Raw genomic sequence first — 21837 nt, forward strand, 5'->3', positions numbered from 1 at the left:
TACTACGCGGTAGAAAACATGGGCGAAAAAAAAAACAAGGACAAGCGCCATCTTCGTTTTTTTCCCGTCCGTGTTTTCTAACACGTAGCACTCTTAGATCATGTATTACCAACTGGCCCAATCGTCCAATTTGATTAGCCAACGCAGGCTCAACACCACTTTGAAACGTTCCATTGAAAAAACAAACACAAACCCATATTGTGCTCATGAACTGTGGAACACAGCTTTGACAGGAAGCATCCGTTTTTGCATATCAACCAAATGATGGGTATAGCAAGCTTAGTAATAAAGCTTGGCTGGAGAACAACCGTAGCAAAAAAATATTAAACGCTCACGATAGGCTTAGGCTGATGCCCCGCCGCAGTGGTCTAGTGGCTAAGGTACTCGGCTGCTGACCCACATGTCGCGGGTTCATATCCCGGCTGCAGCGGCTGCATTTCCGATGGAGGCAGAAATGTCGTAGGCCTGTGTGCTCCGATTTAGGTGGACGTTAAGAACTCCAGGTGGTCGAAATTTCCGGAGCCCTCCAATATGGCGTCTCTCATAATCATATGGTGGTTTTGGGACCTTAAACCCCACAAATCAATCATCATCAATCAAATCAGGCTTAGGCTGAAAATATTACCAGGCTTTTCTGCACTCCAAACGTCACTCTCCATTGGCGTGCGCTGCAGTTTATATAAGCTGGAGAAAAGGCGCTGTTAGAAAGTGTAAATTAACAAAACAATTTGAAATTGCAGCTCCTTCAGGAGCAAAGTCAAAATAGAATGCACGCTTGGTCAGTACTAGCTATGTAGTACGGACACTTTGGCTACTTCTCTTTTTAGGCTGTTCTTAAATCTCTATAAGGTGACCGTTTTCTGAATTCGGCTTTGCGAAAAAAGCGGACTGCGCTGAAAAAAGAAACAACGATAAACCGCTATAAAACTGAAAACCCTGCAATCAAACAATAATCTAGTTTATTAGTGCTGAAAGAAAGGCATGCTAATGCGGGCTTGAACAACACGACCCATTTTGTCTTCTGGAAGAATGGGTCACTTTCGCTATTAGGCTGTTCTTTTAAAAGAAATATACTTTCTAGTGCGCAGGGAACGTTTTCGAAAGAAGAAATATAGGAAAGAGCGCACACTTATAATCATTTTATTGCACAGATGGCGGCGATATTGTCACGGGGTCGTGACGTGGCTGAAAGCAGAAGCCTGGATAGTCAGATCAAACTGTTTATTTTGACGAACCCGTGCCCAGTAAACAGAAAGTGGGCTTACAGTAGCACACTTGCACTGATAGCGGTGACTGCAGCGTCGGCCGCCGATCAACTGACAAGCAGCGAAGTGTGTCGGCATTTGTACACTTGCCATCAAACATTCTAGCTTTATCGCTTGTGGCGACGTTGGTTCCAGAATAATTTGAAAGATTCACGGAGTGGGGCGTAACCTTAACAAAACGATCTTTAAAGCCTCGAAGCTGTTCTAACGCCGTAGGCGTGGTTTGCGCTGCACATAGTGTAACATGGTGATAACAAAACTTGAAGAAAGGGACGTGGCATTGCCCCCCTCTGAAAAAGGCATCGTCCCGATGCCTTTACAGAAGATGAAAGTCCGAAAATGATGTAAGAAAGTATAAGCACTAAATTACAATAAAGCACTACCACCACCACCACCACCACCACCACCACCACCAACAACAACAACAACAACAACAACAACAACAACAACAACGACGACGACAACAACAACAAAATGCACCGAGCTCGTTAACGCGCACGAAACTGCTTGAGGCGCACGACATGGACCACCTCAGATCACGATCATCGTCGTTGAGAGTTTATGATGCCGCCAGGAACGACCTCGTAATCGAGTCGGCCAAGCCGTCGAATTATCCTGTATGGTCCAAAATGCCGTCGCAGGAGTTTTTCACTGAGTTAACGTCGGCGTATAGGCGGCGATACTCAAACACGTTCACCGGGCTGGTATTCCACGAAGCGTCGTCGAAGATTGTAACGGCGGCTATCCATCATCTGTTCGTTTTTGATGCGTAGGTGGGCGAACTTCCGGGCCTCTTCAGCGCGCTGACGGTGCTCGCTCACATCCAGGTTTTCTTCGTCGGTGACATTGGGACGAAGATCAATCAATCTGTATTTATTCAATTAATTTAAAACAAAAGCGGTTACAAAGTATTTGGACCATTATCCTGTGTGGGTAGTTACTGCCAAGTAACAACTTGAGGCCTTAACTGCGCAACTCCCAGAACCATTTGATTTATCAGGGGATTTCAACACCCACGGTACGCTATGGGGCAGTGACAAAACAGGCCGAGAAGGACAAATAATTGAAGATTTTATTTCGTTAAACAACATCTGTCTTTTAAACTCTGGTGCACCAACCTACTTTTCATCTGGCTCACACAAGTTCAGCTTCCTCAATGGAGCATTTTCCTCGCCATTGGTTTTAACCATTTTAATTGGCAAGTGCTGAAATCTTCGTACGAAAGTGTTTATTTAACCGCAATTATCAAAATATCACTGCCATTACCCACGATCACCTCCAAACCACGCCACTGACTAATCCATCTCGCCGACCAGCCCCTATTCCATGAGAATGCCAAACTAGAACACATCTTTCCGCAGGCAATGAGCATCAATAAAATAAACGAGAAAATTATTGAGGTCATAATAGCAGCCACAGAAATGGCAATACCGAAATCGTCAAATCATGTTCGTGAAAAGCGAAATGTCTGGGAGATAAGTGAGTATACGGAATCAAAGAAGCTACAAAATAAAGCTCGCGGCATCCTTAAGAGGTACCCTATGTACAGCAACCTTTTGGACTTCAAACAGGTTAAAGCCAAGGCTTGATATATACGGTGGCAATCTGAAAAAACATCATGGCAGGACTACATATAATCTAATAATAGCGCAGTTGCATCCCAAAGAATGTAGGACCAGCTGAACAAGTTCGGGGAAATTAATCATCCTACACTATATTCATTCTTACAAGCCCAGACGTACACACAACAATACAAGATTTTGGCAGGTAATTGGTACAAATAACAAAAAACAAATCGACCTAGTTCCTGTGAGCGAATCATTTATTAAAAAAAATTGTTGCCTAGTTCTTAACAGTGTATTCGCATCATCATTTGTAAACGTGGCGCCTACCACTGTTCCTAACTTGTCTACTCACAACTACGATCTAATGGAGCCAGTAAACCTGGATTGGGAGGGCATAAATAAATTAATTGGAAATCTCAAGCCCTGTTCTTTCCCCGGATATGATGGAATTAACGCCAAGTTTCTCAAAAACACCGTATTGTTTTCGTCCTTAACACTGTCCAGAATTTTTTCACAGTCTTTGGAATCCAGTACCCTGCCGAACGACTGGAAAGTGGGAAAGGTGGTTCCTCTTCACAATTCAGGTAACACCAACGATCCCCACAATTATAGACCCATCTCACTAACTAGTGTGTCATGTAAGCTATTAGAACTTGTCATTTACTCCAACTTAGTCAACGTTCTTGAGAATAATTCTTCTTTTACCGACATTCAACAAGGTTTTAGAAAAAGTTACTCGAGTGAAACTCAGCTCTTATGCTTTAGTAATGATTTCTTCTCTGCTATTGATCGTGGTACTTTTATTGATTGTGTATTTATTGACGTTTCTAAAGCATTTGGCACAGTTTGTCACGTATTACTACTTTTAAAGTTAAGTAAGCTAAATCTTGACCCACACATCTTGAAATGGATCGAGTGCTTCTTACAAAACCACGACCAATTTGTGACTGCTAATGAATGTAACTCTCCTCCTACTGCCGAAACCTCAGGTGTGCCTCAAGGCTCTGTTTTGGGTCCCTTATTTTTTTAGTATGAATTAATGATTTTCCTCATAACATTTCCTCCGCCATTAGGTTATATGCTGACGATTGTGTTATTCATCGCGAAATTTTGACCTCTAACGACACTGACACCCTGCATGCTGACCTGGACAATATTTATTCGTGGTGTAAGAATTGGCTAATGAAACTTAACACAGATAAATGCCAATCAATGAGGATAGCTCGTAACCCTTCAAAATTTGCGACCCCCTCGTACCTACTTAATAACAATCCCCTAAACAACGTTTCTTTTTACAAGTACCTTGGTGTTAACATTTCTAACAACATGTCATGGCAGGCTCACATTGACTACATTACATGCAACGCTAATCTAACTCTTGGCTATTCACGTCGAAATTTTTCTCTTGCTCTAATTAATCTAAAACTTCTCCTGTATCAATCATTAGTGCGGCAAAAACTCGAATATGCGTCGCCTATCTGGGATCCTCATATTCACATGCTGATAGACAACATTGAATTCACTCGGAATCGCTCAGCACGTTTCATATTGTCCAACTACTCTCGAACTGCAAGTGTCACATTAATGAAGGCTCAACTCAATTTGTATATCCTCTCAATACGACGCAAAAGTTCCCGTCTCTGCCTCTTTCATAAGATCTATCACACTAACAGAACCCTCTTTGATTAACTGTTTTTTCCACCAGCCTACATATCAGCACGCAATGACCATCACTGCAAGGTTGGGGTTCCCTTCGGCCATACAAACCAGCACTTCAACTCTTTCAACCCTAGAACATGTACTGACTGAAACCACCTTCCCGCATTGATCGCTTCAATCACAGACGCTAACGCGTTCGAATCAATCCTTTCTGAAAGTACATTAAATTTATTCTAATCCTGCTGTTTTGTTTTTTCTACTTATTCATATTTGTTGTCCCACTCCTCTCTGTAATTCCCAGTGCCCTGAGAGCAAATAAATGAAATGATATGAAACAAGCGGATATACTAGGGGGAGGCTTTTTCAACATTTACAGCTCAGCCAACTACTCTGATACATTCCTAAAACACAAACCATCTGCAGAAAAACAGAAACTGCCTCTCACACGTGCATCGCATGAAGCCTATAATAACCCTCTTACATTACAGTAACTACCCTTACGGAAATGTCATATATGACACTTATATGAGTTATATGTGGCTACATGTAAGCAGATATGTCAGCATATGTGGCTTCTGTTTACCATATATGTATATATGGCGGGGTCGGTATATATATGTGGTTATATACAGCCATATGTGGCAAGGTTGACCTATATAAGGAGTCAAATACTGCCTCATAAGGCATGGCCACATCATATATAATATATCAAGTGGATCCTTATATGTCGAAGTGCTCCCTTATATGGGATAAACCACGCATATATATTGTTACGGCTGAATAAAAGGATAGGTGGATTTATTTATAGGGTGAGGATGAAGTTCGACAGTCGTGGTCAAGATGGAGTCTTGTCTTGTCGCCTAGGAGATCTTGGCTCTTACCACATAGGGGATTGGCCACGCTGTACCTCATAATAGATAATTTTTTACAACGCTTGCTAAAAAAAGAAAGAGAATTGAGATAGGAACAATAATAATGGTACTTTGAAAAAGCGTGAAAAAAGTGCAGAAGAATGCGATAAACCAGAATATATAAAACAAATTAACAAGAATGAGGAAGGGGGACAAAGAATTGGATATATCTGGCAGTACCACTAGCAGCGTATCCTTCCGGTTGCCTGAATGAATTTATGTAGCGCTCACAGAATAGCACTGTGGCCCACACCCAACCGACTGGCTCCAAACGATAACGGGGTAAATGTATTGAATGGCAATCCGAGCATACCAATCGGTCTTTCAAGAATTATTCAGCGCCGTGAGGCGAAGCGGTGGCATGTGAGAAGAAAGTGATCTATTGTTTCCGGTTCATTGCAAACCGCACATTAATGAAAATCCTGATTTGTTGAGATAAAAATTTAACCGAGAAACTCTACAGCGAAAGCTTGTGAGGGTCACCTCACATTGATGGAAAAGGCATTTTTCGGTGTTCCATGTGAATTGCAAGTGCCGAAATTCTTCAGATTGTAGGAGATGGAGTCATCAGGCCGCACCAGACAACGTCGTCTTCCTCTTCTACCTACCCGGCACATACTACAGCCCGGCTCATACCGTAGCAATCCCCGGTTCACAGGCGAAGCCCGCTGGGCGAGTTTAATTCACTGGAGGGATGAAATTTCTTGAGGCAAGCCACTTGCACTAACTGCGTTCAATTCGACCGATGAGAAGATGTCGTCAAGCGTGCCACAACGTACGTCAAGTCAGTCAAGCGATCTACAATGACGTAGGGGCCTGTGTACTGCGGTAAAAACTTCTGACATAAACCAGGTTTTCGCTGGGGCGTCCACAACCACAAGAATGCACCTTTGCGGAATAAAATGGCATCATGGCGTTGATCGTACCATTGCTTGGAGCGATTTTGTGATGCCAGTGTGCGCAAGCGAGCAATTTGGTGGGCTTCTTCAGCCCGGCACAATGTTTCGGCCACGGAATCATCGGTATGGAGCTTAAATGGGAGGGTTGTATCAAGGGAGCTGCGGGGTGATCGAGCGTAGAGCAGGTAGAAGGGCATGAAGTCCGTGGTCTCCTGCTTCGCTGTATTGTATGCGTAAGTAATAAATGGTAACATCTCATCCCAGTTTGTGATTGGATGCGACGTACATGCGAGCATGTTAGTAAGTGTTCGATTGGTGAAGACCATTCGTCTGGGGATGGTATGGTGTCGAATGTCTGAACTGTGAAGTGCAGAGGCGAGGCAATATATATATATATATATATATATATATATATATATATATATATATATATATATATATATATATATATATATATGAAAGTAGTAGATTCGCTTTCACATAACAACTGTTTATTGTGCCGACGTTTCGACAGGAACCCCGTCTTTTTCAAGGCATAATACTATTTACACATGTTCCGTGTCCTCTTATAGCCTGTCGAGACAGGAGGGAAGGGGTCAAAAGGGAGAGAGGGAAAAAAAGAAACAGCGAAACGGGAGGACAAACTCTAAATAAAATATAGAAAATCTAGGAGAAGAAGCAAGACCGACACGGCGTAATTAGAAAGGGGCAGCATTTCAACAGAGTAGGGCAGAGGTGGATGAGCATTGTCATCATTGTCAACAATACCTCCCCAGCACCCACTCCTCGCTAAGTGGGTAGGGAGCCGCTGTTCTTATATTTCACCTTTCCGTGTAGTCCGCTGGCGGCTCGTTCCTCTTTGAAGTGTATGACAAGTTAATGGGGAGGGCTTAAGCGCTTTGAGTGCGTGCTGGTGGCGTTGGGGGGAACGAAAAAGCCGGTGATTGAGGCACCGCCATCGATATTCATTATATGCATTGGCTCCTTGTCAGTGAAGGAACAGAATATATATATATATATATATATATATATATATATATGTGTGTGTGTGTGTGTGTGTGTGTGTGTGTGTGTGTGTGTGTGTGTGTGTGTGTGTGTGTGTGTGTGTGTGTGTGTGTGTGTGTGTGTGTGTGTGTGTGTGTGTGTGTGTGTGTGTGTGTGTGTGTGTGTGTGTGTGAGTGTGTGTGTGGGATCACGAACTTTCATGCAGATTGTCATATATAACAATTCATATAAAAAGGTGACCTGCTTATTTTTTACGAAAATATTATTTATATATAATGTTTCTGCCATTCAAAAAAACTAACAAAACTTTAGGTCAGCTTGGGTACGTGATAGTTGCAACTATGCATGCATTCGTGTAATTTAACTTGTACAAATTTTTCATTCAATTTAGGTTTGAAACATCAAGTTGCAATCAATACGACGTAAATAATGTATATCAGAGCTGACATGTTTTACAAGGAAGGAATCGTGTCAGGTCACAAAATGTATTGAAGCTTCTTAACCTCACTATTATTATAGAGCAATCCTATGTAGTATTAGGCAAAAACAAAATGCATGCAAGTTATATTGTTCACATTATTGCATTGTTTGGAGGGGCAACAAGAAATAGTAATTTCAATGCATTTCTAGCGGTCGCATTGGTGGACAAAATTGCTGATTATTTGAAGGTTTTGATGGCTATACGCTTCCTTCATATAAAAAGATTTCATTCTTTACCCCAAATCTGCGATTAATTTCAGCAGCTATTTCCCATAATTGCATGCGCAGTGTGATGTTTAGGGAGTATCTTAGAAAACAGAAAAAAAACAACTTATGTGAATGCAACTTGCAGGCGATATTGTGAATAAATTCAAGATGCAAGTTGTACTAATTTATTGCAAAAATTCATCTTGTGTCTCCTTTGGTTACGTATATTGCTCTTGGCTGTGCAGAAAGTGAATTTATCGAACATTTTATGATTGCACTAGCAAACAATTATTTGGTGTAATGTTTGCAAGCGTCAAATAAATCTCACGTCATACACAAATACATTAAGAAGGGTGCAACTGACTCAAACTTGATACACATTTAATGGACCATGTATTGAAATGGTTAAGCTTTATTGCAGCATTTAACGTAGGCTGCCGAATTAACAAAACTTCTATTTTGTGCGGATGTGTCATTACTTATTCGAGGTCACTAATGCGCTCGTGCCATTATCAGGATTAGCTCAAACATTACCTTGCGAGTACAATCAGTATGACACAATTTTGAGAATAAGGGCTGGCTTGATGCCTAGGCCAAACTCTACATTATGTGAACAGCCTTTCATTGTGCAGGCGCGTAATAATTAAAACTGCTTGTGAACATATTCTTTCAACACTAACACTGTGGTACATTTACTTATAAAATATGTATGTCGGTAGATACTAACCAAAATGCGCAATTAAACACTCGCGTGCAGAGATTCATGGGCACCCGGACACTAGCATTTTCTTCAATGTGGACAGATATTTTCGGCCATGTGAGAATGATATTAGTGTATTATTATTATTATTATTATTATTATTATTATTATTATTATTATTATTATTATCATTATTATTATTTTTATTATTATTATATTATTATTATTATTATTATTATTAATATTATTATTATTATTATTATTATTATTATTATTATTATTATTATTATTATTATTATTATTATTATTATTATTATTATTATTATTATTATTATTATTATTATTATTATTATTATGTTATTGTTGTTGTTTTTGTATCTCGCAAAACGTTCAACGTTTCAATTCCATACGCTGTCAATACTGTGTCATCATGTAATGTTTATAAGATCACTGATCTTGGTGTTCTTTTGATAGCATGCTAAATATTTTCTACTTGCATTAAATGTGCTGCTATGCGAGGCCTTCGTTCTCTCCCTGTTGCCAGAATATCTCTCGAGAGTCCGGTTCCCCTATAGCCTTCTACAAATTGTACACCGCGGTATGTCGTACGTATGCATATCTGATTTGGAATGGCCTTGCTAAGTCCAGCAGTAACGCTACTGAGTGAATCCAGAAAAGCATTCATATGCCTTTACCCCCATCGTTTCACTAGAATCTTTCCAACACTGCTACAATATTGCCTTTGTCATCAATTAACGAATGACAAAATCGCGTTGAGCGGTTTATTCTTTACAAGCTAGTCCAGGGTGAGATGTTCTGCCCTTCTCGGTTATAATCATTTCGAATTCCACGTGAGTTATCCACAGAGAATTGACCGTTACGTGTACGTACCAGCTTCTTTCAACACTCTATCATTTAAAGAATACCGAGTATCTCTAACGTCCACTTTCTTGATTCATTGTTTTTCACAGTCCACAGACCATTTTTTTAACAGTGAGGATTGCCCTGTCCTAACGTAGATTTTCACATGCACACATTCTTCCCTTTTCCTTTTTTCAGGAAGCCTTGCAAATGGTTGTGTATATTGCACATTATTTTTTAAGCCCCATTCCATAAATATCTACTATTTTATTTGTTGTTCCCATTGTGTGTTGATTTCTTTTCAACTGTACGTTTTTGCTTTTTTATTTATTTGCTTTTATGTGGACAGTATGTAATGCATTGTTTCTTACTTTTGTTTTATTTGTGCGCGCGCCAGCACTAAATACCCTATGGTTGTTCCTGGATACGTTAAAAAGTGATTGATTGATGACTGGTTGACTGAACATCATTTTTTATTATGTTATTAGACAGTGTTTAAGAAATATTATGAAAATCTGGCTAGAACGCGTCTTGGTAGCCAGTGTACACGAAGCAGTGATTTCAGCTTCACCGAACGCCTGTCTCAAAGGTCATGCAGCTTTCTAGGCCCACGCGAGGAAGTTGAGCTCCATTGTCCGCTAACGCTGTTGGAAAGTTTGCATGGTATGCGCACAGTAAAGAATACAAAAAGGGCGCCAGTCAGAGGGGTGGAAACTTCAGAGAACGTTGTTCGAAGATGCGCACGTAGGAGCCGTCCCGACCAGCCGTGGCCGGCAGCAGTCGGTCGACACAGTGCTGCGGCCGATTTCAAGTAACGCAAAGAAAATAGTTTGCGCAAACATTCCGTCGTATTGTAATAAGATTGCGTCAATAATTGTTAACAAATTAAACCTCGCTTCTCATTACGCTCACAAAAAATTAGTTCCAGTGGAAAGCGCGTAAATCATTGATCTCAAGGGGGAATATAGGTTACATTGTCAAGCCTGCACTGTATCTATCCACACCATTGTTGCTTTTTTGCTCGCTTGAGTCATGCATGCGGTGCTGATCGAGTTTATTACTTTTCATTCCTCTTGCTCTTACTTCGTGTTCAACTACTGCTGCAATTTGCACAAGATAATCACGCAGCTCTCAGGAATCTGCTTCACTGTACGTGGCGAACTTGGGGACGGACGTGGAAGTGTTTTTGCGTGCGCGTGTACACCGCTGGATTGGCGATTATCAGCTTTTCGTGCGAAGAAAAATGGTCACCCATGCTTGCGCGCAAGCATTCCTTCAACTCTTCTCCCAAAAACAGTACGAATGGACGTGCTGGCTTTAAGGTGTGAATTGGTTATCTGGATTAACAGGCTTCTTGAAAGACAAGTCTTGGTTAAATATTAAGGTAAGTTCATCATTTTCATTACCTTCGCACATTGTTCGCAAATACTAAGGATAACTCAGAAAACATAGCGCATGGCATGCTTCGCGAGTAAATAACTTCATGTCACGTTTTCATTCGTGAGTACTGTAAATAGTTTTACCAAGCCGGCTAATAAACTGGTCTGATGCATTAGGGCTTGCTACTGTGTGAAAAAACTGGGGAACCATTAAGCTCAGTTTTTCAGAGTTGAACGCGACAGCAATATTCTGTTTCTTGTGCGTAATTCAACCACTCAGTGTGTAGTCTTCATTGTATGATGGTACTTGAACAATTTTATTTGTGGAATAGTACTGTGTAATTGCGAAGGTTCAAAGTGTCTTGTCTCAATGAAGGTTTCGCAAATGGCTGCATATTGTGTGAAAAAAGTAGCGTAGTTTAAAGCACGAGCAATATTATGTTATTACTGAGTTGCACGAAAAAAACTAAATACAAAAGGAAGACATCTGAACAGAGCACACACTGACAACTGAAACTTTGTTGGAGAAAACAGACACATATATGCGGTGACGAGAACGTGTGCAGTGAAAGAAAACGATTACGTGAGCAGACAGATTGTATTATGACGCGCTTCCAGAAAAGCTACATCAGTGGCAAGCAGCTTAACCGAGAGTTACGCGACACATGAATTACCAGTCTTGTTTACGAGATACGCCTCTTCAATTTCCCGCACTACCGTGTCCTTGAATCTATCTATAACTACCGTATCATCAAACAAGGGCACGCAGCCACACTCTCTACTATCCGATGATTGGTTAGAGTGTGGTTGTCCCTTTAGAGAAGCTTTGTGATCTACATTTATAACAATTGATCCTAAATGATACTTCCCGCAAGACAGCGCAGTGCCGTACACCACACGATGAAAGAAATTGAATAGCTGTTTGCTCATCTAATCATTTTTCCACCTCACGTGTTCTAGTAACAGCATATATATATATATTATATATATATATATATATATATATATATATATATATATATATATATATATATATATATATATTCGTTTCGTCGATTCGTTTGAAGAATTTCTAGACGGCTCTCACGTGCAGGAAATGATAGCCACCGCCGTTCGAAGTGAACAGGCTTCGCTCCGAGCGCGTCTGGATGAGTTCGAGGATAGGTCTCGTCGTGAGAACCTGATTTTCTACGGAATTGAAAATTCAGCGTCAGAAACTTGGGCCGATTCTGAAGAAAAGGTCCGATTGATTCTTACCTCTACGTTAAACTTGCAGCTACCTGACGATGCTATCGTGCGTGCTCACAGGCTGGGAACGTTTTCGCGGCTTAAAACTAGGCCCGTGATAGCACGTTTCACTTCTTCCAAAACTAAAGATAGTATTTTGTCTCAGAAGTCTAAGTTTCGGGGCACAAATACATCAATCTGTGAGGATTTCTGCAAGGCTACACGCGCCACCCGGAAAAAACTAATCGACTTCGCCAAGTCAACTGGTCACAAATTTTCTCGTAAATACAATAAAGTGGTCATTGGCAATAAAATATACACCTACTGCGCATCTTCAGATCGCGTGTGCGAAATAGAAATGGACTCGCGTGTCCCCTCAAATCCTTCTAATCGCGATGATCCTGTCTTCAGACGCCCATCTTCTCCACTGTAGCTAGATGCTAACACAAGTTGTAATATCTCTAACCCTGACTGTTGTTTTTTGCTTTGTAATATCAGAAGTGTTATCAACAAGCGTGATGCCTTGTCTTCGTTAGTTAACACGTGCCTTTCCGATGTGATAGTTTTGACCGAAACCTGGCTGTCGTCAAAAGTTGAAAACCGTTTGATCCTGCAGTGCGACAAAAAATTTTCCTTTTTTAGGTGTGACCGTGGCTCGCGTTCTGGTGGCGGTGTCTTGATCGCTGTTTCAGAGGAATTCATGTCTTTTAAAATTCCCATTGTATGTTCCCTTGAATTGGTGTGCGTTCGAATCCGCATAAGTCACAAAGATGTCATTGTTTGTGCCTGCTATCGCCCTCCGAATGCGCCATCTGGTTTTTCCAATGATTTTCATGCTGTCTTGAGTGACTTGCACGTGAGGTTCCCTGCCACACCAATTTTAATCCTAGGTGATTTTAACTTTCCTGATATTTCGTGGAACAACTCCCAGTTATCGCCTGGCTCTGGCTCCTCTGAAAGCGCCTGCTTCCTTAACACATGCGCGCAATTCAATTTAACGCAGCTGGTTATGTGCCCAACTCGCATTACACATTCAAGTGCTTCAACTTTAGACTTAGTTCTGACTTCTCACCCCGATCTCGTGCAATCGCTTTCTGTTTTGCCAGGCCTCAGTGATCACGAAGCAATCGTTTTCAACCTCCCCTGCGCATCGCCCCGTAAACAAAAAAGTAAAAAGCGATTCAGGGACTACAGTAGAGCTGATTATGGAACCATTAATACCGAACTTGAACATTTCACCTCCGTTTTTCTAGAAGACTTCAACCAAAGATCTGTCAACGATAACTGGATGCTGTTTAAAAATAAAGTTGCCGAACTCGTTAACAAGTACATACCACTACGCGAAATCGCATGTAACAGTCAATCACTGTGGTTCACGCCAACATTGAAACGCCTGTCCAATAAAAAGAAGCGCGTTTACCGCCAAGCCAAGCGTTCTAATTTATCTGAAAGATGGGAGGTTTACAATAAGGTAGCCGATGAATACGGGCGTGCTTTATCCGCGGCAAAGGAGTCTTTTCTTCAGCAAATGCTACCGTTAATTCTGCAAAACAATCCCCACAAATTTTGGCAGGTCGTTAATGGGGGCGATAGGAAACAGATTGAACTTACCACTGACACGGACGAAGTAATTTCCAGTGAGAACGTTTGTATCACCCTTAACCATGCATTTTCTTCATTCTTTACGAACACTACTCCTGCCGTCCTTCCAGGTGTTCAAGCTCGCGATTTCATTGTGATGAATTCTGTACACGTTGACCGGGCCGGCATACGCAAGTTGATCCAAAATTTAAAAATTTCGTCGTCACCAAGCGTCGATGGCATTTCTTCTAAATTTTTGAAAAACACTGACGTTCATTCTTCAATTATTCTGTCGAGACTTTTTGATCAGTCATTAGAAGAAGGTGTTCTCCCAGAAGACTGGAAGGTGGGGAAGGTGGCTCCCTTGTTTAAATCGGGAAACGCTCATAGCCCCGGGAACTATCGCCCCATTTCACTAACCAGTGTACCATGCAAACTTCTCGAACATGTAATTTACACCCACGTCGTTAGTTATCTTGAAAGTAACGCCTTCTTTAGCATTCACCAACACGGGTTTAGGAAATATTATTCTTGTGAGACACAGCTTCTGGCCTTCACTAACGATTTATTCTCTGCTGCTGATCGTTCATCTACTGTTGATTGTGTCTTCATAGATTTTTCAAAAGCCTTTGATACCGTCTGCCACAAGTTACTTCTTCTGAAACTAAACGCGCTAAATATTGACGCTAATGTCTTAAAGTGGATTGAATGTTTCTTATTTAACCGCACCCAGTTTGTAACTGCTAACGATTGTTGTTTCCCGACTAGCCCTGTAACGTCCGGCGTTCCGCAAGGTTCAGTTCTTGGTCCCCCAACTATTTCTTATCTACATCAACGACTTACCTAAAGACATTTCATCATCCATCAAACTATTTGCCGATGACTGTGTAATTTACCGTGAAATCCGGACTAACGCAGATAATCTTGCCGTTCAAACAGACCTGGATCACATTTCATCATGGTGCGACGCATGGTTAATGAAGCTAAACGTTACTAAATGCAAGGCTATGCGAATTTCCCGTTGTATTTCTCATAATGTACCGTGCGACTACACACTTAACCACAGCAATCTCGATCTGGTTTCGCCCTACAAGTACCTAGGAGTATATATTTCTAACAATCTCTCTTGGAACACGCATGTCGATTATATTACAAACAATGCGAATCGCACGTTAGGTTATCTGCACAGAAACTTTTCTTTGGCTCCGACAGACCTTAAACTTCTGCTTTATCAAACATTAGTCCGACCCAAACTCGAGTACGCGTCATCAGTCTGGGATCCACATACCAAGTACCTCGCTGACAGCATCGAGGCGGTTCAAAATCGCTCGGCACGTTTTGTCATGTCAAACTACCATCGCACGTCCAGTGTTACCTCGATGAAAGCCAATCTTCACTTACCCACTCTCTCACTGCGGCGTAAAATATCTCGCCTTTGCCTGTTCCATAAGATCTTTCATTGTATTCCGTCTTTCAGCAACACTCTTTTCCAGCCCCCATCGTACGTTTCCTCACGCAACGATCATCAGTTTAAAGTGGGCGTTCCTAGCGCCCGCACGAATTTATATTTTGAATCATTCATCCCGAAAACTGCAAATGAGTGGAAGCACTTTCCCGCCCCTATCGCTGCTATCACTGACCTCACTTTGTTTAAAAACGCCCTCTCTAACCATTTCGCGTAAATTCGCCACCTAAGTCACGCTGTGTTTTCTCTTGTTAGTTTTTTGTGTGCGCGTGTCATTCAAAGACGCAACCATGTTGAACATTGTTGTTACAACCACCCTGCCTCTTCTTCACATCACGCAGTCTTTCTTTTCTTTTATGGTTTTCAGATCGCCATTGTGCGCATATAATTTTGATTTGCTGTATTTCCTGATTTTCTGTACGATGTATACCCGCTCCTCTCTGTAATGCTTCGGCCTTGAGAGTAAATAAATGAAATGAAATGAAATGAAATATATATATATATATATATATATATATTGCTACAACACTGAGGGAACGCGTGGAAGAAGAGGAGAACGAGGTTGGCACGAGCAGTGATCGGCCAGATCTTTGCTGGACTCTCGCATTCATCATCTCCTGTAAATAAAGGCATCAACGTAACAAGAGTGGGGGAAGGTGCGGGGTACAGCGGAGTGATCCCAGGCGAATGATCACGGAAGCGCTACCTCAAGAACTACGCCGAAGCCACTGACTGGCTGGTGAACCACCGCTCTCCATGGATCCGGTTGCTGACGGCGACACCACGCACTCTTCATCTTGCGCTACGTGGCCCGGACACATAGTACCATGAAACTTCTCTGGGAGGGTCGGAAAAGACGTCGACGAATTGCTGAAACTTTTCAACCGTGTGAGTAAATAAAATTGTTGGGATGCGGCCTCCCGGTTGTCCAACGTCGCATTGTTTGTTCAAGGGACGGCGTTGGTGTGGTTTGAAAACCATGAAGAAACAATAACAACCTGGGAAGTGTTTGAGAAAGAAATAGCGAGCTGCTTCGGGTACCCATTGATGAAGAAGAAGCGTGCTGAGCAAACTTTGATGCAGCGTGCTCAAGTCCCTAGTGAAACATGCACAGCATACATTGAAGCGATTCTGAAATTCTGCAAGTCTGTAGACCCACGCATGAAAGAAAACGACAAGGTAGAACATCTCCTCAAAGGGATTGCTGAGGATGTCTACAATTTCCTGAATTTCGAGAACACCTTGGCGTCTGTAGCGGACGTAATACAACACTGCCGCACGTTTGAGACTGTGAAGGCTAGGCGCATGACTCCCAAATTTGGTAGACCTGCCAACGTCACCACCGTTGCGAGTGTCGACGTCCCTCCAACATCCTCCTGTCACCTTGCCTAAATGATCAGGCAAATCGTACGCGAAGAACTTGGACGACGCGATGCCATCAACCCGCCGAGGGCACCTGCTATCAACACCTCCCCGCCAACGACGCAATGTGTGCTGCCGTTGATGCCACACTATATGATGTGCCCCAATCAAGAGCACCAGAGCCCCCAACCGACAACCTACATCATCGCCATGGTTTCCAGAACGCCTCCCGCCAACCACCTACAATGGTGTCTTCGTGGGACGATCATGGGCAAATGGCGCATCGTAGAAGGTTTGGCGACGTGCGTGAGGCCCCTGTGTGCTATAACTGCAATTTCCGTGGACATGTGGCTCGATTGTGTGGTCAAAGGCGTCGCCCCCAGCAGCGCTACTACGAAGGATCGTCAGCTTCTTTTCGACAAAACCACTGGCGCGGTGGTATGCGCTCAATGCGGGACGCGTACGTTGGGGACGGCTTCCAGCAAACGACCCACAGTGATATACCTGTAGGACGCAATTTCCATCGGAATTTACGCAACGACTCGCCTTTCTCCGTGCGAAGCTTGACGCCCCACAACGCGACGGTTCCGTTCCCCATCTCCTGGTCGACGCGTCACCTCCCCGCCTCCGCAAACTAGGTGGTGCGGCCAATGGAGGTGAGGGCGCCGAACATTTTTCACTGCATCCGCCTATGCCTCCACCCGTTTTTATGACGCAAAATAGGGTCCCCGTGCTTATTGATGGCCTTCCTACGATGGCTTTGATAGATACTGAAGCAGCTGTTTCAGTGATGAGTTTCAACTTCAAATTGCGGCTAGGACATGAAGTGATGTTTCGCTCGGACAGTTGTGCATCATTTCGTGCAGTGAGCGGGGAGACACTGTGCCCGATCGGTGTGTGTGTTGTTAGTGTCAGTTTGGGTGACAAGGTCTTCGAGGCTAAATTCGCTGTCCTGACCAGCTCCACTCATGACATCATCTTAGGGATCAATTTTCTAAGCGAGTGCGGGGCTACTGTAGATTGCAGTGCTGGCGAGATTATGCTATCGGCATTTACAGACAATCCTAGACGCTGTCAAGGATCTATCACTGTCATTGAGGATGTTGTCTTGCCGCCCAACTTGATGAAGACTGTACGTGTTGACGCCTCTGCCTCGGATGCCGGAAAGTTTGATGTTCTTGTGGAGCCCATTCCTCTCAATTGCGCCAAGAAAAATGTGCTCGTTCCACATTGTGTTCTGTCTATCAGTGATAGGCGATCGGCCTTATGGGTGTCGAACTATTCAAATGAACCTGTCATGCTACTCTGCGGAATGCGACTCGCCCTCTTCGAACAAAATGCAACCAGTTTTATTGCATCTTTAATCGACGAGAGCGTAGATCCTATTCGTGCAACGTACCATACAGAAGCCAACTTTCTGAGTATGGTAAACAAGTTGCTATCATCAGAAAAACGTCAAGCTTTGGTCGAAGTCCTTGCGAAGCACGCTACTATATTTGACTTTGCGCAGAATGAAGAGAAAATAACTGTACCCGAGTCGCGTACTCGCCATGGGACTGACACAGGATCCGCTCACCGTGTCCGGCAGAAACCATACCGTGTCTCATTTGCGGAGCGCAAGGTCATTGCTCAACAGGTAGAAGATATGTTAAAGAAAAGGGTCATCCTAGAGTCGTGTTGCCCTTGGGCTGCCCCTGTGATTCTTGTCCGAAAGAAGAATGGTACATGGTGATTCTGCGTGGATTACAGACGGCTCAACTCTGTTACTAAAAAGGATGTCTACCCGCTTCCCAGGATTGATGACGTCATCGATTGTTTACATTCGGCATCGTACTTCTCCTCCGTGGATTTGAGATCTGGTTATTGGCAAATCCCCATGCACCCGAAAGACAAAGAGAAAACGGCCTTCATAATCCCAGATGGTCTATTTGAATTCAATGTAATGCCGTTTGGCCTATGCAACGCTCCAGCCACGTTTGGGCGCTTCATGGACTCTGTGTTACGTTGACTAAAGTGGGAAGTTTGTCTTTGCTACCTGGATGACATTATAATTTTTGGCCGTACATTCGACGAAAACAACCATCGTCTAGACATTGTTCTCACCTGCCGTGAGAGAGCTAAGCTCAACCTGAACTCTAAGTATTGTCACTTTGGCAGCCGTGAGACTCTCGTTCTCTGTCACCTGGTGGACAAGCATGGCGTTCGACCAGACCCCCAGAAAGTCGCTGCAGTGAGCAGCTTCAAACAACCTCAGTCGGTACGAGAGTTGCGAAGCTTTTTGGGCCTATGCTCGTACTTCCGTCGCTTCGTGCCCAGGCTCGCTGACCTCGCTTACCCTTTGACGTCCCTACTCAACAAGAACACACCTTTCCGGTGGTCAGCGGAATGCGAGTCGTCTTTTTCGCAACTCAAGTTTGTTCTTACGTCAGGGCCCGTACTTCGCACTATGACCCATCTGCTGCCACAGAAGTTCATACCGACGCTAGTGGTGTAGGTATCGGCGCCGTCTTGGTCCAACGCCATTGAGCTGCTGAACACGTCGTTGCCTATGCCAGTCGCTGTTTAAGTAAACCGGAGTGAAACTATACTGTCACAGAGCAGGAATGTCTCGCGGTCGAATTCGCCGTGCACAAGTTTCGCCCTTATATCTATGGACGCCGATTCTCGATTGTCACGGACCACCATTCTTTATGTTCGTTACTGGACTACAGGACCCATCTGGTCATCTTGCTAATTGGACGTTACGATTGGAAGAACACGACTTTGAAGTCTGTTACAGGAGCGGTCGTCGTCATGGCGATGCCGATTGCCTTTCACGACTTCCCCCAACCGAGTGTGACGGTGACAACTTTGATGAATATTTGCTGTAGTGGATACTCTGTTTCCTGACCTAACTACTTTTGGAGCAGAGCAACGCAATTACAACAGTCTCGCTTCTTTCTTTATTTCCGGAACGAACGGTCAACGTGGTTTCGTCGTAAAGGATGGCGTTCTTTACAAAAAGAATTATTCCGGCCTAGGCCCTCGCCTACTTCTAGTTGTGCCTACAAGTCTACGACAACACGTACTTCGAGCAATGCACGACAACCCAACATCTGGTCATATGGGTTTTTCTAGGACATTTTATCGCACGCAAGAACGCTTCATCTGGCCGAAGATGCGTAAAAGTGTGACTGCATACGTTGCGAGCTGTGAGCAATGTCAACGCCAGAAGCGTCCTACAACTACGCCAGCCGGACTACTTCATCCCATAGCACCCCCAGGTTCACCACTTGACGTCGTAGGTGTTGACCTGCTCGGCCCTTTTCCGTGATCAACTAACGGCAACCGATGGATTATTGTGGGCGTTGACCACCGCACTAGTTACGCCGAAGCTGTGGCGATTCCTGCCGCAACGGCCACTCAAGTTTCACAGTTCATGCTGTCGCACGTTATAATACGCCATAGATCCCCCCATGTCATCATCAGTGATCGCAGGCGGCAATTTGTTGTCGATGTAGTTGAAGACCCCCTTCATCTTGCTTCGTGCCATTTTCGTCACACTACCCCGTATCACCCGCAGGCTAATGGTTTGACGGAATGAACTAATAGAACTCTCAACATGATCTCCATGTATGTTGATTCTGGACACAAAACATGGGACGCAATTTTGCCATTTATAACTTTCGCCTACAACACTGTACAGCACGAAACAACGAGATACAGTCCATTTTATCTGCTCTACGCACGCAAACCCCGCACAGCTCTTGACACTATCCTTCCTTTTTCCAGACTGATCAACCTACTCTCGCCGAAGCCATTTGCCACGCAGAAGAGGGCCGGTGCATCACCTGTCTTCGAACTTTCGTCTCCCAGAAACTCCCCAAGAACCGTTACGACAGAAGTTACCGGCACGTGTTGCTTCAGAAAAGGGATTTGGTGTGGCTTTGGACGCCGCTTCGCAAGCGCGGCCTCTGCCAAAAGTTTCTGGCCAGCTAAACCGGTTCGTTTGTTGTCCTGGAACGTCTCAGCGATGTCGCGTACGTGATATCTCAGTTGTTGACAACTGGCCGCCGCTCAAGCAAGACCAACGTCGTTAATGTGGCCCGTTTAAACAGCTATCATCATCACAACGAAACCTAACTTGCCCGGTGAGCATCGTCTGGAAAGCGGGAATTGCTACGATACTTAGGGGACGCGTGGAAGAAGAGAAGAACAAGGTTGACACGAGCGGTGATCGGCCAGATCCCTGGACTCTCCATCATCTCCTGTAAATAAAAGCATCTCACCGTAACAATATATATATATATATATATATATAGTGTAATGATGACAAAGCGGCGATCGTGCTCGGCGCATACCTGGAAGAGAAGGAGGACGAGGAAGAAGAGGCAGATAAAGAACAGCCGGCCTGCAGCAAAGGCGTTGTCTCTTTGTCTTATTTCTCCTCGTTACAATGGCGCAGTCGACAGTACATACGCTACATGGCAAACATGGAGCGCGGCCCTGATATCCGCGTTTGCGCCGCTTCCGAGCGCTTACGACGACCGTTTCATGACCATGCGGTCACGCCGGCAAGGTGCAACCGAGGACGTCGCGACTTACATCTACGACAAGCTGGACCTTTTACAAGCTTGCGATATACAGTGGACCTCCTCCGCAGCCAGGCAGTACATCATCGACGGGATCCATGACTCGACGCACGCAGCCGTCTTGTCCGCCTACAACCACCCAGTCCACATCTCCACTTTCGTACGCCAGGCAATGGAGTTGCAGGACACGTCTCATCGCCGGGCGGCTGCAGTTGGCCCAAAGGAGTCAGCTTCACCGAGACGCGGATGCTATACGTGTGGCCGCATCGGGCATGGGTATAAAAGCTGCCCACAAAGCCAACCTCAAGCGATGCAATATCAATCACGCCCACTTCCAACCCTCAAGGTCCGCGTCGACGGCATCGGAGAACTGACAGCTCTCGTTGATACCGGAGCTCAACGTACGGCGTTGCTTCGCCGCCACGCCTCCGAACCTCTCCAGCCTTGGACTGAGCCACCACTGCGGGGTCTCGGTGGCGACGTACTACCGGTCGGTGCCCTAAACCTGCAACTCAACACCGAGGCCGGCAGCAAGTTTTTGTCCTCGGTGCCCGTCTTCGACGACCTGCCCACAGACATGGTTTTAGGGGCCGACTACCTGCTCTCCGGGGAAGTGCGCCTCACGGTGGAAGGAAGTACCGTCAACCTCCATCCTGTGGCTCCAAGTGTGCCTCCGGCGCAATCCCAAGGTGAGCTGACG

General features: G+C 44.1%; 1 protein-coding gene and 2 long non-coding RNA genes across 7 annotated transcripts in view; 2 read left to right on the forward strand and 1 right to left on the reverse strand.

The window, feature by feature from the left end:
* LOC119166787 (chymotrypsinogen B) overlaps positions 1–21837 on the reverse strand; it is a 1014345-nt gene that overhangs the window by 848111 nt on the left and 144397 nt on the right. The gene's annotated exons all lie outside the window — the stretch shown is intronic.
* Positions 1–21837, forward strand: part of LOC142783846 (uncharacterized) — a 577947-nt gene that overhangs the window by 276997 nt on the left and 279113 nt on the right. The gene's annotated exons all lie outside the window — the stretch shown is intronic.
* The window catches only part of LOC142783848 (uncharacterized), a 156416-nt gene that overhangs the window by 131748 nt on the left and 2831 nt on the right, over positions 1–21837 (forward strand). The window lies entirely within an intron of this gene.

Source organism: Rhipicephalus microplus, unplaced genomic scaffold, assembly GCF_043290135.1.
Source record: "Rhipicephalus microplus isolate Deutch F79 unplaced genomic scaffold, USDA_Rmic scaffold_12, whole genome shotgun sequence".
Taxonomy (NCBI): Eukaryota; Metazoa; Arthropoda; class Arachnida; order Ixodida; family Ixodidae; genus Rhipicephalus; species Rhipicephalus microplus.